Genomic DNA, 15,746 nt, shown 5'->3' with positions numbered 1-15,746 from the left:
AAGATGCCTGCCTTAAACTGCGTAACTTTAGGTCGAATATGATGCCGAAAGAAATAATAAACTAAAAGGGAAGGTTAAGCCTCAACGCAATAAGCTAACAATTTTATCCCAGTAATAATTGGCATTTTCTTTTGGATTAATTTTGTATCAGCTAATTTCAAATCGAAAGGCATTTGCCATACCTTTATAAATTCCCGGATGGCCAAAGCTTCACTATTCGAAAATTTGTTTGTTTATATGTTTTCATGGCCAAATTATTATTTTAAGTATTTTTTTTTTCGTTCAATTGTAAAACTGCCCTCAATTCAAATTTCAGATTTTAATTTCATATAAACACAATGGATGACATGTGAGAACCCCAACGATCATCGATATTAGAACAATTTTCATTTGGGCGCCACAGTTTCAAACGGCTTATTTTATTTTTTTTATTAGAATAATATCCCAAGTAACAGCAAAAATTTGACACAGCAATTTCTAAAGCTCAAACAAGTTTTAGCGGCGGCTTTTAGAATTTATCTTCATTTTAAATACAATCACTTATATAGCAGATTTTTTCAAAATATGTATTTCTTTTATTTTTCTTGTCTTCATGTGAACTTACCAATTAAGCTTTTGAGCACTATGAAAATAGTGCCTGGGAAAGCTTGTTATTTAAAAGAATATTCCAATTAAAGTTGGTGATAAGCAAGGGGCAGGCAATAAGTTGGAGCTCCAAATACAAACACTTTTTGAAATTCACACTTTACAAAATCTATCTATTTGTTTTTCTTTGTGGCTAATTTCGTAATTTTCGGTGGGTATCCAAAATGAAAACAAAGGCGGATAACGTCACTCGTTTTGTTGTTTTTTTCCAAGACTGTACAAAAATTGTATTGATTTTTTTAGTTTTTTTTTCTATTTTTGTAGGGTTTCAATTGTGTATTCCTTTTTGTACAAATTTATTTTTAATTATTTTTTGGGTTATTCTTTCTTTTTGGGGAAACCAAGCACGGCGGCAATATTTTTCCCGGAGATATGGCGCGAATGGTGGCCTTAATGACAACACAGAGCTACAGAACTGAAGTACTGTAGACTAAACTTGTTTATTTCATTCGCACTTTTGCTTTGATTTGATTTTGCACTGTTTAGAGGTTTATTTGTTTGTTTTGTTGTTGGTTAAGTATTTTCTTTCAGTTTTGGCCAGCAGTAGAAGAAGAAGACTCGCTTTAGCCAAAATTCTTCAAATGTAATTAAAACTCAAAGTAAACCATAGAAATTTGTCTCGGCTTTTCGATTTTTGTTTGTTTTTCTTGATTTTTCTATTTTTCGGAGGCGTACGAGAGAATTCATGCAGCGACGGCGACGGACTGCGTGAACGACGGCGGTATCAATGCTTGCTGGCTGGTCTGAATCTACTTGTCTAGTAATGAAGCACAAAAACGGCCAGCGGCTGACAACGACACAGATTCACAAGACACACACTACGGATTCGAACGAACGTTACTTTGGAACTGATTGCTCTGTTCTATGGCCGAAATGCCTTTTGCCACAGACACGACGGAACACGCCAAAGCATAAAAAGCAGAGCAGCACAGCCAGTCAACGAGTGAGTGAGTGAGCGAGCGAGCAATGGGCAGTGGTGGTGGTGGCTCTGTTTCTGTTTTTTGTTTTGTTGGTACACCCGTCCGTTGGGTTCGTTGTCGTCATCGACCGTTTGGCGTTGTTGTTCCAGGTTTGTTGTCGTTGTTATTTTTTTTTCGTTTAGACGAGTAGCAACGAACATAAACGAGACACTGTTGTAGGGGAGAATGAATGCAACAACAAGGCAAAATATAAACAAACCATGTTTTAGTAAGAGAGAAAGAGATACTCTGTCTATTAACGGGGCACATGCTCTTTTTCTCTCCCTTTCTCTTTTGCTTGTTTTTGCCATAACCGAGAATAGAGAAGTTTGATTTTAACAAAAGATAAACAGAGATAGCTTGATATGTGTGGATCTTTCACATCTAATGGAAGGAACATGGAACTCGAGATGTGTGTTTTGTTGGTGTTCTCCAACAAAAAACCTTAACTAAGCGAATGCATGTGCGTGTGTGGCTGTGTGTCTGTTGTGTTTTTAGTTGCGAATACTTTTGATACCTACATCACATCGGTGTTGCGAGGATGCCAGCGTATAACCGAAACCACTCCCCCATACATAAGCTACACGTAACAGTTACCGTACACACAAGCGCACATTTCAAGGGGGGTTCTGTCAGTGGGAGAGGCTGGGTGCTGCAATCACAAAACAGCAACAAAAAAACCAACGACAACAGAAATTCATATTTTTTGTTTCAGGCGGAGGAGGGTGGGGAGTTGACTCCCCACATCTTTGGTTGTTTGGTAAATGTTGACTGGCAATCTTGTTGTTTCTTTATTCACACTGGCAGTCAGCCCATCATGTCAATCAGTGCGAACGACAGTCTGTCACTCAGGCAACATGCAAAAAAAATCGTATTGTATCTTTGCCTCAATCTACATCGGTTTGGTCTACGACAAATTGTTCAGCACTCTGTGTTATGCTCTGAAGTAGTTTCCAAATTGCCATTACCCTTAACCTCCCTGCCCCTCCCCACCAACGCTCCATGATTTTGCTCCACAAATATGTTTGTATATTGGTGGTGGTGGGTAGGTGGTAGGTACATATACAAATGTATATGCATACAGTCCCTAATGGTGTACCTATAAACAAACACTCGTACACACGACTCTGTTACACTTGGTAAGATTGTGTTCCATGCAAAACGAACGAGTGTACCTCAACGAAAAAAAAAAATATACAAATTTATGGGTACACTGAAATTTTTTTCGGAGGGATCCACAACTTGATGGTACCGCTTAACATAACTAATATAATTTATAGATAAAGAAAAGTCGAAAACACCAATAAAGAAAATAATTAAAAAAATCATTTCAAAATTTTAAATTGATATTCCCAGTGATGTACCTAGAAATGTATATCGAAACCCATTGAGGAGGAAGCTGACCAGGAAAAAAATAAGTTTCCCTGTAAAACGTATAAACAATTCAGTCGGTTTTACGCACAGATGCAAATTATCAATGTCTGTTTTATTACATTTTTATTGATTTGATCTTTTATGGGGCAGATTCCGAAGGAGTGGTCCATTTCGTATCTGACTTAAGTCTCACGTATAAATATTACGAAGTACCACATTTGGACGTTTGGACATTGGTTGGCAAAAATACTGGAATTTGCAATTTTTTACATTTTATACGTTGTAACAGAAATATCTACAGATATTTTCGCACTTGGCAAGATTTTGCAGTTCTCCAAGATTGTCAAAAATATTGAAGAAAATCGGGGTGGTATAAAAAGAGAGTGGGCTGATCTTCCCCATTTTTTAAGTAAAGATATAAACATGAACATTACAATAAGAGAAATTATTGCTAAATCGGATGCCCTCTTCGTTTTCTTTTTCATCAAATACGTGACTTTTATACCCTACACCAAATTGTGGTAAATAATATATACAGGGTGAGATAAAAACAAACTACAAAAAAGTCTAACGCCATAATTTTTACATTTTTTTTTATTTTGAATGAAAGCAAAATGTGTCAGAAATAACATCCAATTTTAGAATAACTTTAGATTTGTTCGAATTGGTCACTTTGGCACGAATTCTGGCCTTCACACGGCCAATGAAACCGTCACACGCTGTCCGAATGTTGCTCTGCGGTATTTTGGCCCATTCCTGACGAAGCGCTTGCATGAGGTGATCGCCACATTGGTATTTTTTAGTGCCAACCTTGTTTTCCAAAATACTCCAGACACGATAGACCAACAGATTGGTATCCGGAGATTTTGGTGTCATTGTAACCACTCTTGGGTGGCGCGTGTTGAGTGCGATAGTGCTAGGTCCTGTTGAAATGTCCATGGCCTGCGCTTTAGTTCTTGTGGCCAACCGAAGGTGCACATTTTTATCTGACCACTTTGGCAAGTAAACACGATCATCTTATTTGTTTACAAACTGCTGGACAACGAATAATTTTTCATCGGAGAAATCCAAATTCGGCAGTTCATCACTTTCGGCCAAGCGAAGCCACTCTTTAGCTCTTTTGAGTCCATTTTCTCTCCGTTGCGGTGTAAGTTCTTACACTTTTTGGAATTTCAATGGCTTTACCCCGAGCTCATTATTCAATATTTGCCGAATGGAATATTGCGATATGTTCAGCTCACGAGCCATTTTTCGGCCACTGCGACGCGGGTTTCGATCAAGTTGCTTCTTTACTTTTCGAACCATTTCTCTTGATGTTGCTGTTTTCTTCAGTCTTCCGTCCACTTCCTTGACGTCGGGCTACGGTAACGAGCGATGATACGAGACACAAAAGATTTATTCACATTTGAATGCTGGAGTGCTCTAACGATAGCCACTTGTGGTTTTCCAGCCAAATATAAAGAAATCACCCTATCACGCTTGAATTCCAAGACGAATAACTTTTTTTCTGGAAAATTCTCACCAAAATGCTTTTGTACGCTTGTAAATAATATAATGAGCTGTCACTGGAATAATTTTAACAGCTGTCGGACGTGTGGCTTCGAAATGACAGCAGTCTGAAGTTGGTTGCAGTTTTTTCATCTCACCCTGTAGTTTAGTAAAAACTTTTCAAGCTTTTGGATATTTTTTTTCCAGTGGTAGGTATTTTTATATATTGGGCGATAAACCCGGATTTTTAACCTGAAAGTTCAGGTTCAGAAAACATAATTTTAATGAACTTGTTAGAATCGGATTATGCGGGGAAAAGACCCATATCTCAGTACCCAGAGTAGGTATTAGCACATATTTTTGGAAGGGCAAGAGTGCCAGCTATAATTTGGCATCAATTCTGTTAACCCTTTTTCGATTTTATTGGGAGTTTTATAAAAAAAACTGGTCCAAATAATCGATAATTTGACTATAACTATAACTATAACCGCTTTAAATAATCCTCCATCATGTAATTACTTTTTGGATAGGTATTTTCATAAGTTTTCAAACGATACATATATGTAGTTTCAAATCGGGTAAGTGGGTCCGGGTATGTCACGGTTCCCGGGCCCCTTCCCAAGAACAAAAAAGTTTACCGGAATCCGGGTAAAAATATCTACCTGAGGAAAAATTTTCAAAAAAATCGAAGAGTTGTTCCAAATTAGGAATCGTATTCAAAATGGGCTTAAGAATCACAAGATCCCCAAAATCAATATAGTGACATTTAAGAGAGATCAGCTTCTGAAATGATCTAAATCTAAAAAAATAACCTTCATGAGTTGAGTAGAGCACTATCTTTATTTATTTATTTATTTGTTTGTATATTTAATACATCTTCCTACACCTACATTTTCCTGAAGATCCCTCCATTTTTACCATCTAATATGTCGACCCTTTACAGAACCCCCTTATATTTGTCTGACCCTAGAAAATTTCGTTGAGTGTAACTTTTAACGAGAGAATCCCTCCTTAACTTATATTCCCCTTCAGTGAACAACATGCTGAGGACAATGGAACTAATTGAGGCAAGCATTTTTTTCGTTTCGCTATCTTTTTTTCATTTTTTCGGATTGTTTGGCATGGCATGTCGTACTTCATGGTAGGCCATTAGTCGATGTTTTGTACACCCACCATCTACCCCGCCTGGCCCCTACATTAGTTGGCCATTTTGATGATATGGATGGGCTGAATTTGTGTGTAGGCATACACTCGCTCCCTCACTCATTTATGAATTTGTATGTCATATGGACATACATATGTACACACACACACACACACACACACCCAGTATGTAGCTATATATGCCTGTATTTGTGTACAATTGTAGAGGCAGGCAAGCAAAGTATGCATATTCATGCACGAATATCCCGAGTAGAATTAATAGAGAGTAGTAGCATGTCATAAATTGGGCTTTTGGCCTCTTGTGAAATGTAAAGGAATTGAAAAATGAAATCAAACAAAACAACGACAACAACAACAACGGTAGCAGCAGCAGCAGCAGCAACGACAACAAAAATATCCAGTTGTGGTGTTAAATGGTCTCGTCGAGTAGGGCCCAGTAATGCTTAGTTAGGGTGGACACTAGAAAATGATCCTTTGGCTGTGACAGGAAAACATTTTACACAGATACTAACTCACATAAACACACACACGCACACATACACAGTTGCAAAATCAATGAATATTTTCCAGTCACTCACAACGGGAAATGAAGTGAAGACGACTGACTGACTGTCAACAACAACAACGACAACTGCACATAAAAGTAAGAGTGTAAACAACAAATTCAAATTAAAAAGCTTCAAACTGTCTGGTCAAAGTATATTCGACTCACACACACACTTACATGGACACACTCCTTTGCATTCATTTGCATGATTGTGAAAACTTTTTACTTAAAATCAGACACACATACTCACACACACACACACTCACATTTATCACTGGCAATTGTATTTGTAACGCCAGCAAATGAACTTTTCATGATCCATTAACATTTCTGTAAAGTTGGGGAGAGAGCCTCCCTTCAACACACACACACACCCAACCACCCACTCGTGTCCCACCCGCACTTCTCTTCTCTCCACCCTTTAATATTCCATGCGAAAAAGTTTTGCAAAGAAAAGTGAAGTGTTTGTGTTCACATGTAAGGATATTGAAGTAGTTTATGTATGTATCAGTACATACGTACGTACATATGTATGTGCATGCATATGCATGCATGTGTAATCAATGCATGTATTAAAGTGGCTTGTAAACAGAGATTATGAAACTGGTAATGTATTTAAATAGTCAAAAGTAAATTTGATTTCATTTTTTGTTTTCGGTAAAAAATTCATTGAAATTAAATGGGAAATGTGTATTTCTTGATTTTATGCTGTAGTTATTTGATTTTCGTGAAATGTAAAAAAAGAGAATAGATATTAAATTGTGTGAATTTAATTATTTTTACTTTTGAGATCAACTTTGATTGTTGCCTAAAATCCATTCATTAAAGTGATCATGTGTTAGACAATTTTCTGTCAGAGGCTGTAGGGCCCATAAGGAACTTTAAATACCAAATTTTATAATTTTCCCGGTGAATAAACCGTCAAAATACCGAATATAGGGAGGTATAGATATATGGGGGCTATACGAAGACCTGGACCTGTATAAACAATTTTCTGTCACAGGTTGTAGTACTCGGTCTGATGTGCAAATACGAAATTTGAAACCATTTTGGGGAATAATGTCCCTAAAAACAGTAAAGTACCGAATACAAGGAAGCACCGTTATATGGGGGCTATACAAAGACCTGGACCTGCATAGGCAATTTTGTTTCAGAATCTGTATTACCTATTAGGAACTTCAAGTACGAAATTTGAAAGAATATCGGTGAATAATGCCGCTAATATCATCAAAATACCGAAGATAAGGAGGTACAGTTATATGAAGGCTATACCTAAACGTGGACCTATATTGCCCATTTTTAATATCAAAAATCCTGTATACAAAACGCACATTTAAGTAAAATTTTAGTCACCTACTTCAATTTGTTCGGAAGCTAGAGTGATTTCTACAGACGGGTGGTCATAGCTGTTCGTAATACTCAGCATCAAACTTTGGAACAGGCCATAATGTCTTTGCGTATTTGTCTGTAACATTCATATGAAAAAGAAGTAGACCCACAGCTCCTTTTCATAAGCTATATATAATCACATTCTGTCTGTCCGTCCAATAACGTTTTGTAATCAAACCGCAGGTAGCATTCATTGCACGGTTGAGGCAAAACTTGGTAAGGCTCATTTGGGTAGACCAAGGAAGAAATCCATTGTAATGAGCGGTAATCGGTTCAGATTTGGATATAGCTTCAATATATATCTTCGACCTATTTCGCTTTTATTCTACTCCAAATATCCATTATCTGAAAGAATATAATTTAACAAAATTTGGCTAGAAGTAAGTTTATCAAATTTGACAAAAATTGGTTGAAATGATGTATAAATAGAGTTATAAGAGGATACTACGGCATGATTCGAGCGCAATATGTCACAAAATATAATGATATTCTTTACAGGATATCAGATATAGCCTAGAAGCATATTTTCCGAAATTGTCTAATGTTATATATTTGACGTAGCAAATATATTTTAACAGTGCAATTACAGGGCGAAATGAAAAAACTGCAACCAAATTCTGACTGCTGTCATTTCTAAGCCACTCGTCCGACAACTGTTGAAATTATTTCAGTGACAGCTCATTATATTGTTTACAAGCGTACAAAAGCATTCTGGTGAGAATTTTCCAGAAAAAAAGTTATTCGTGATGGAATTCAAGCTTGACAGTGTAATTTCTTTATATTTGGCTGGAAAACCACAAGTGGCTATCGTTAGAGCACTCCAGCATTTTAATGTGAATAAATCTTTTGTGTCTCGTATCATGGTACTGTTACTTATAGCGTAGTCCCACGTCAAGGAAGTGGACGAAAGAAAACAACAACATCAGCAGAAATGATTCGAAAAGTAAAGAGATCGAAACCCGCTTCCCAGTGGTTGAAAAATGGCTCGTGAGCTGAACATATCGCAATATTCCATTCGGCAAATATTAAAAAAATGAGCTCGGGGTAAATCCATTAAAATTCCTAAAAGTGCAAGAACTTACACCGCAACAGAAGGAAAATAGACTCAAAAGAGCTAAAGAGTTGCTTCGCTTGGACAAAAGTTGTGAACAGCCGAATTTGGTTTTCTCCGATGAGAAAACATTTGTTGTCCAGCAGTTTGTAAACAAACAAAACGATCGCGTTTACTTGCCAAAGAGGTCACCTTCGGTTGGCCACCAGAACTAAAACGGCGGCCATAACAGCCGATGGTCGCTCTCTGCTAGTATGAATCGACAGTGGCATCAGAATAAATGCCGAGAATGATCCCGAAAATATTCTGTAGGGTGTATTAAAGCCTTGGGCACGTACACATTCTGGTCACAGACCTTGGACATTGCAACAGGACTCAGCACCATGTCCAAGCACCAAGAATGGTTACAAAATGAGGTTCATTTCCAGCGCACAATGGCCACCAAAATCTCCGGATACTAATCCGTTGGACCATATTGTCAGGAGTATTTTGGTAAGGTTGGCACTAAAAAATACCTCAAGCAAGCGCTTCGCCGGGAATGGACCAAAATACCGCAGAGCAACATTCGGGCAGCGTGTGACGGTTTCATTGGCCGTTTGAAGGCCATAATTTGTTTCAAAGGTGACCAATTCGAACAAATCTAAACTTATTCTAAAATGTGATGCTATTTTCGACACATTTTGCTTTCATTCAATAAAATTAAAAAAAAAAAAAATGTAAAAATTCTGGCGTTTGACTTGGTTTTTTTTTTATTTCATCCTATATTTTAATTCAGGACATGTCAAACTGTTAATAACTAGCGAATCCCCTAATTTTTTCTGTACAATATCAGTTTTTCCCATATGTAGCACCACGCTATATACCAGCGACGCCGATATATTTTGTACATTTTACATGGAAAGTAGCATATTATTTGCGCTGGGTCAATTAAAATATTTCGTTTATCTTATAAGGTAAAATATTGGATTTCTAAGGCAATCATAATACTTATAATGTATATCGGTTTTAAATAAGCCATAATATCCATGTTTAACTCATTAATTTATTTGCTTTGCTATTTGAGTAATCTAAAGACAATTTTCTTTACTTTTTTTTAGGTAAGCTATTAATTTTGGCGAGAAAAATTGGAAAATTGAAAGATAAGGCACAGGTAAGTGTCTATTTTAATGATAAATGATAGAATGTTTGGATCTTACAACAATAGATTACAATTTCTAAATTATAATGTTCTTAGTTTTCACGTTCATTTAAAAGTCCAATAAATCTTCAAAATATTTCATTTGACTAATTTTTAATTAAACCTATTACATGTTTATACTTTTGCTTTTGCACAATTAAATTACGTTTGAACATACATACATTGTATATATATACATATATGTATGTGTACACGCTATCAAAAATATTGATTTCTTTGAATTTTCGTTTTTTTAGTTTTTTTCCTCAACAACATTTTTTTTGTTACATTTCGTTGTCAATTTGTTTTGTATACTCTACCATATTTAGTCTAAAACATGAACATATACCAAATATTCATAGATACAGATACATACATACACCCATATATACTTACAAACATACATACATCTGATTTCGATAACATTCTCTGCTTACAGCGTGGGTGGGTCGCTGTTGTCGCCACTCGATTTGGGGCTGTGGTCGTCATTGTGCCCTGGCCATGTTCGTTAGTTTCTTTGTGTCGTCGTTGATTCGTTCGTTCGTTCGTTGGTGGGTTCCTTTGGCTTTTGTTCGTTTATTTACTTTTCGTCTTGGGTTACATGTTTTATTACATGAGATTTTTCTACTTCGGTCGCTTTAACAGAACAACATCAACAACAAAAAGCAAAAAAAAAAGGCAAAAAAATACAGAAAGAAATAAAGAAAACGTAAATAAATACCTACGACTTGTACATTGGTTAAATGTAATTCACATACAGGCTTAATAGAGATGACTACATATATACATACATGCATATATGTATACATACATATAAAACATATATGTAAGGGCACTTTTTTCTGTCTAAATATTTTATTAAAAATTGTGTGTGTTGTTTCTTCTTTTCCCATTTTTATTTCTATGAACAATGAATTTGGCTGGCCCCCCTGTCCCCCCAAAATTGTTGCCCTCTCTCCATCACATCCCCGATCGCATCGTGAGTATATCTGTATTTTTCCTTTTTGGTTCATAAAATATTCATGCGCACAAAAAAGTATCCAATATTTATTCGCAAAACAACAAAAATAAAATAATAAACCGAACAAAAATGATATGAAAGAATCGAGAAACATTCAATTGTGCCGTGTAGTACCTTTTGAAAACACACACACACACACCTAGACAAACACACGCACGGCAAATAAAAGCAAACAAACTTTTCAACTCCAGCTATGAAAATAAATAAAGCAACGAACAGACGAATGTATGCATAAGTATTTGTTTATGTACCGCCATGTATTGTACTGTAGTTGTGTGTGTATGTTTTGCAATATATAAATAAATAAATATTTATGACTATATACGTTTGTATGTATGTTGCTTTGGAGGTATCCAATGTTTAAAATTATTCCCCTTTAGACGAATTTGGTTTAATTAATATTGAACGTTTTCACGAAATTAAAATACAGAAAATTATTATTCACACCATTTTCGGTGAGAACAGATGCAGAATTCGAATTTTCGGGGAATTTGTAATAATTACATTAAAGCAATGCCTTAACGACTTTTGCATCAAATTTAAATTACTTGGGAATGCTAACAGCAATATTTTAGGAAACCAAAGTATAAAATTTAAAAATTATATAAATAAATAAATTAAAAATTATATAAAAAATTCGATTATTATAAAAAAATTTCACAGCTAAAGAATCACAAAAAGCTTGCCCTTCCTTTAGAATATAACAATTATTTCGTCGTTGGTTTCCACAAAATATGTGAATTTTAGGTGTAAGGACTATTTTGGGTAATGTAACCAAAATTGTGACCTTTATTATAGTCATTACCGATGAATTCAAAAAAATAGACGAAAGATTGACATAATTTGATAAATGAATGGATATATAGATGAGAAAAGGCCCAGAAGGCGTGGACCGATATTACATATTCACAATGCTTCCAATTGAGATAATAATAAAAGTTTGAAGAAAATCCCTGACAAAGGTAAGATTTATTCAACATTTTGTCCTTTTGTGGGGGAGGTACTAGAAGGAGTAATTATGCGAGTGAGGTACCGGAATGAGCTGACCGATCTCGATCTAAGTTTGATATTATTTAATTTTTCATTGTGTCAATCTAAAATTTAGGGGAAACGGCTGAAGCAAGAGTCTTGAAATTTTATTTGCGGACCAATGTTGGTGTGTGGATCTTAGATAATGCTGGGCTTTCTCTGTACTTTGTACTTAAAATGCTAAAACGTACTCAAATTTAAATCCAATGGATTGGGCAAAACAAAATTTGTTATTCGCTTGGAGAGTAGAATAGGTGCACATTTTTTTTTTTTTTTTTTTTTTTTTGAAAATTCGTAATATAAGTGTATTAAAAGTATTAAAATGTGCTAAAATCAATTAATTTGGTGCCACTCTGTATTATTTGAACGGATAAGTGCAGAAAATGTACTAAAGGTACTACATTTTAAGATAACGGATGAAGCTGAAGATATGAAATGTTAGTATTGGAGTCACTGTTGATGGGTGGGCTTAATATAAAGAGGTGATTTCGGAAATGCGTACTACAAGTACAAATTTGGTAATTTGATGTTGCGGATGTTGCTTGAGATCTGAAATTTAGCATAAGGGTCACTTGAGAGTTATTTAATGAAGGGATAAAGTTGGAAATCTGAAAGTAGGGTCGCTATTTGTGCAGTGGGTTTTATATATGGAAGTGAATTTGGTACAAAAAAGTGGTACCATTTCGAATTATGAGAACATAAAATCTTACAATTTGGTATGAGAATCATGTTCATGTCATGTCTGGGAAGTAAGGTCGTTAAAAGGAATCGGTTTTGGGAATATGTACTAAATTTGGTACATTTAGGTTTTGGGTGAACAGATGAAACTGAGAAATTGAAATGATGGCATTGGGGTCACTGCTAGTGGGTATGGTTGAAGTAAAGAGCCGGTTTTCGAAATTCGAACTAAAAGGGGCTAAAAACAAGTAAAAAACATTTTTAATACCCTCTACCATTTTTATTTAAAGTATCTGAATTCAAATGTGTTCCACTTTAAACAACAAACTCCAAAATATCGGTAAGATAATGCAGTTAGAGTTTTCAAAAAACAATATAGTGGTTGGAACCGTTATATGGAGGCCATACAAAGATTAAATAACTATGACTAAGAATATCAAAATACCGAATATCGGTCTATATATCACATACCGAGCCGCTGTATGGAAACCGGTGACTAATATGGACAATGTTTTGACACCGGTTGCAGAACCCAAAATACCGTGAAAAAAATGTGCCAAAATTCGTCAAAATAGCGAATTTCGGGAGGTACCATTATATGACTATCCAAAAGTGGACCGATATATCTCATTTCCAATACCAACCATCCTAGATCAAGGAAATACAGAAGCCTAATTTCGGTTTCCACATAACATTTTCTACCGTTTCTTTGAGTTTTTGCTGGCTTGATATAATTTTATTGATTGATATAATTTTATTTTGAAAAAATTGTACTTAAAACTGTGTTTTTTTTTTTTTTTTTTTTTTTGTATATTCCAATTTAATGGACAGTTCTGGCAGTTGGACAAATATGAATCCAACTAATCACTCGCTCATTGGCTATATTGATTTTCTTCTGCTATACGCTGTAGGCTCATTTGGTCATATTTAATAATTAATGTGTGATATTTGTTCATGTACTTATAGATTCGTGTTATTTCAGGTCTACGAGCTTCGTTTTGCCAAGTAGGAAAATATTGCATTGATTTACATCATTAGGATAATACAATATTCAATAAACTTGTCATCACATTTCTCTTTTGTTGAATAGATCAATTTTCAAGATTTCTTTTGTGGACCTCTGAAAACCTTTTAAACATTCTACACCTTCAATATTCTTCTATCCAAAATAATTCTTTACTCTTCTCTCACTGCAATTGATTTTTAACAGAAACGCCCTTTAAGTGCTGCCTACCGCCAACCCATTTAATTTCCAAGAAACCAAAAATAAAGATGTTATCACCATCCTTTTGATCAGCTAGTTGGTGCCTTCGAACCTTTAGACACTTTGTGGCCAACGATGTTATCAGAGAGGCATGACGAAATTCTCCACCTCTCTCACCAATTAGCTTCGTAGAATAACAAAAGAAACACCATTAGATTTCCAATTGATGCACTCATTTCACATTGGAATAGGCCTTGGCTAAGAGGTGTAATTGATACTTTTTTATGCTCGTCTTGCTGCAGATACTCCACACAAATGGGCAGTCTAATTACTTGGATGTAATTTAAGACTGAGTTTTTTGTTTCGTTAATTCATCATCATCCCTCACAATTTGGCTTGTGTGTTATTGTTTGTGTTGTCCAATGTGTTAAAAGTAGGACTCAAAACTATTTTGAATACTCGTCAAATGTTGATGAATTGTTATATTTAATAGTTTTGAGGAGTCTGATGAGTTGCAATGAAAATAAAGATAATATCGCTTGGAGTCGTTTTGCTTTATTTAGACATTATGTTCCTATTCAATTGACATGAACTATTATGAGACATCTATTATGAGAATTATTTTCATCTAAATATCAATTTGGGGCTAAGCGAAAATTGTCGTAATTAAAATGTATACAATCCAAATCAAATTCTCAGCCACTTCTTAGCCAAAAATTCAATTCAGAACATATTGACAATTTTTGAAATGTGGGATGATAATTTGATATATTGACACGAATTCCTTTGAAATTGTTGATTATTGGCGATTCACATAATGTTAATATCAAAGACCAGCGAAAAATTCCGAATAAATCCATTCTTAGATTCAAAAAAATTGGCTACTACTTTTAAAAAAAAAAAAAAACAAGGAGTGTAAGTGCAAAAAAATATGCGAACCTATATCACCTGCACCTATCGGCTTATCAGTAGGTGGCATGTCTTTATGTAGAAAATTTCCAAGCAAATTATATAATTTTAGTGGTTAAATTCTCGGCAAACCTACTCGGGTATTAACACAATACTGATTATAAATAACATTTAGGATATTTTTCAAAAAAATCTTTGATTTTTATTAACTTATTTTTTAGTTTCTTGGTTTTCAAGATCCTCACATGCATAATATGCACTCTACAACAATGATATTTGACATCGGGCATTACATACAGCTCGGAAATACCTCTGTCAAATCGAGAAAGACTCAGATTTTTATATACATTCGATATACAGGGTGAGGCAAACAAAACAAATTCAAACGCCATAATTTTTACATTTTTTTATTATACCCTCCACCATGGTATGGAGGGTATATTAAGTTTGTCATTCCGTTTGTAACACCTCGAAATATACACTTTAGACCCTACAAAGTATATATATTCTAGGTCAGCTAAAATTCTATGTCGATTTAGCAATGTCCGTCCGTCTGTCCATCTATCCGTCTGTGGAAATCACTTCCGATCGGTATGAAGTAGGTTGACAAAATTTAACTTTACCTGCAGGACTTTTGGTATTGAAAATTGTATGATATGCGGTATTTTGATCATTTTAGCGACATTATTTACCGGAATTGATTCAAAATTGGTATTTAAAGTTCGTAATAGATACTACGGCTTAAGACAGAAAATGGGCCATGCAGGTTCACGTCTTCGTATAGCCTCCATATAACGGTACCTCCCGATATTGGGATGATTTTTCGATGATTTTAGTGACATTATTTACCGGAACTATTTCAAATTTAGTATTTGAAGTTCGTAATGAATACTACAGCCTATGACAGAAAATTGTCTGTGCAGGTCCACATTTTTTAACCCCCATGGTACCTCCCTATATTCGGTATTTTGATGATTTTAGGTATATTATAAATAAATAGCTTATGACAAAAGTTGCCTATGCAGGTCCACATCGCCTTATAGACCCTAATATACGGCTACATTCGGTATTTTTAAGATTTTAACAGAATTTTTAACGGATTTTATTTTTT

General features: G+C 35.1%; 1 protein-coding gene and 1 long non-coding RNA gene across 3 annotated transcripts in view; one reads left to right on the top strand and one right to left on the bottom strand.

The window, feature by feature from the left end:
- Positions 1-1,675, bottom strand: part of LOC101887472 (homeotic protein ocelliless) — a 37,612-nt gene extending 35,937 nt beyond the window's left edge. The window contains exon 1 of one of the 2 annotated variants that reach the window (XM_059121668.1): positions 605-1,675. The gene's annotated coding sequence lies outside the window, so the exon portion shown is untranslated. The remainder of the gene's footprint in view (positions 1-604) is intronic. The other variant, XM_059121667.1, reaches the window with a different exon arrangement.
- Positions 1-15,746, top strand: part of LOC131802153 (uncharacterized) — a 152,357-nt gene that overhangs the window by 80,549 nt on the left and 56,062 nt on the right. The gene's annotated exons all lie outside the window — the stretch shown is intronic.

The sequence above is a fragment of the Musca domestica genome, unplaced genomic scaffold (assembly GCF_030504385.1).
Source record: "Musca domestica strain aabys unplaced genomic scaffold, Musca_domestica.polishedcontigs.V.1.1 2, whole genome shotgun sequence".
NCBI lineage: Eukaryota > Metazoa > Arthropoda > Insecta > Diptera > Muscidae > Musca > Musca domestica.
The sequence above is the reverse complement of the archived record's forward strand: the minus strand, read 5'-3'. Positions and strand labels throughout refer to the sequence as shown.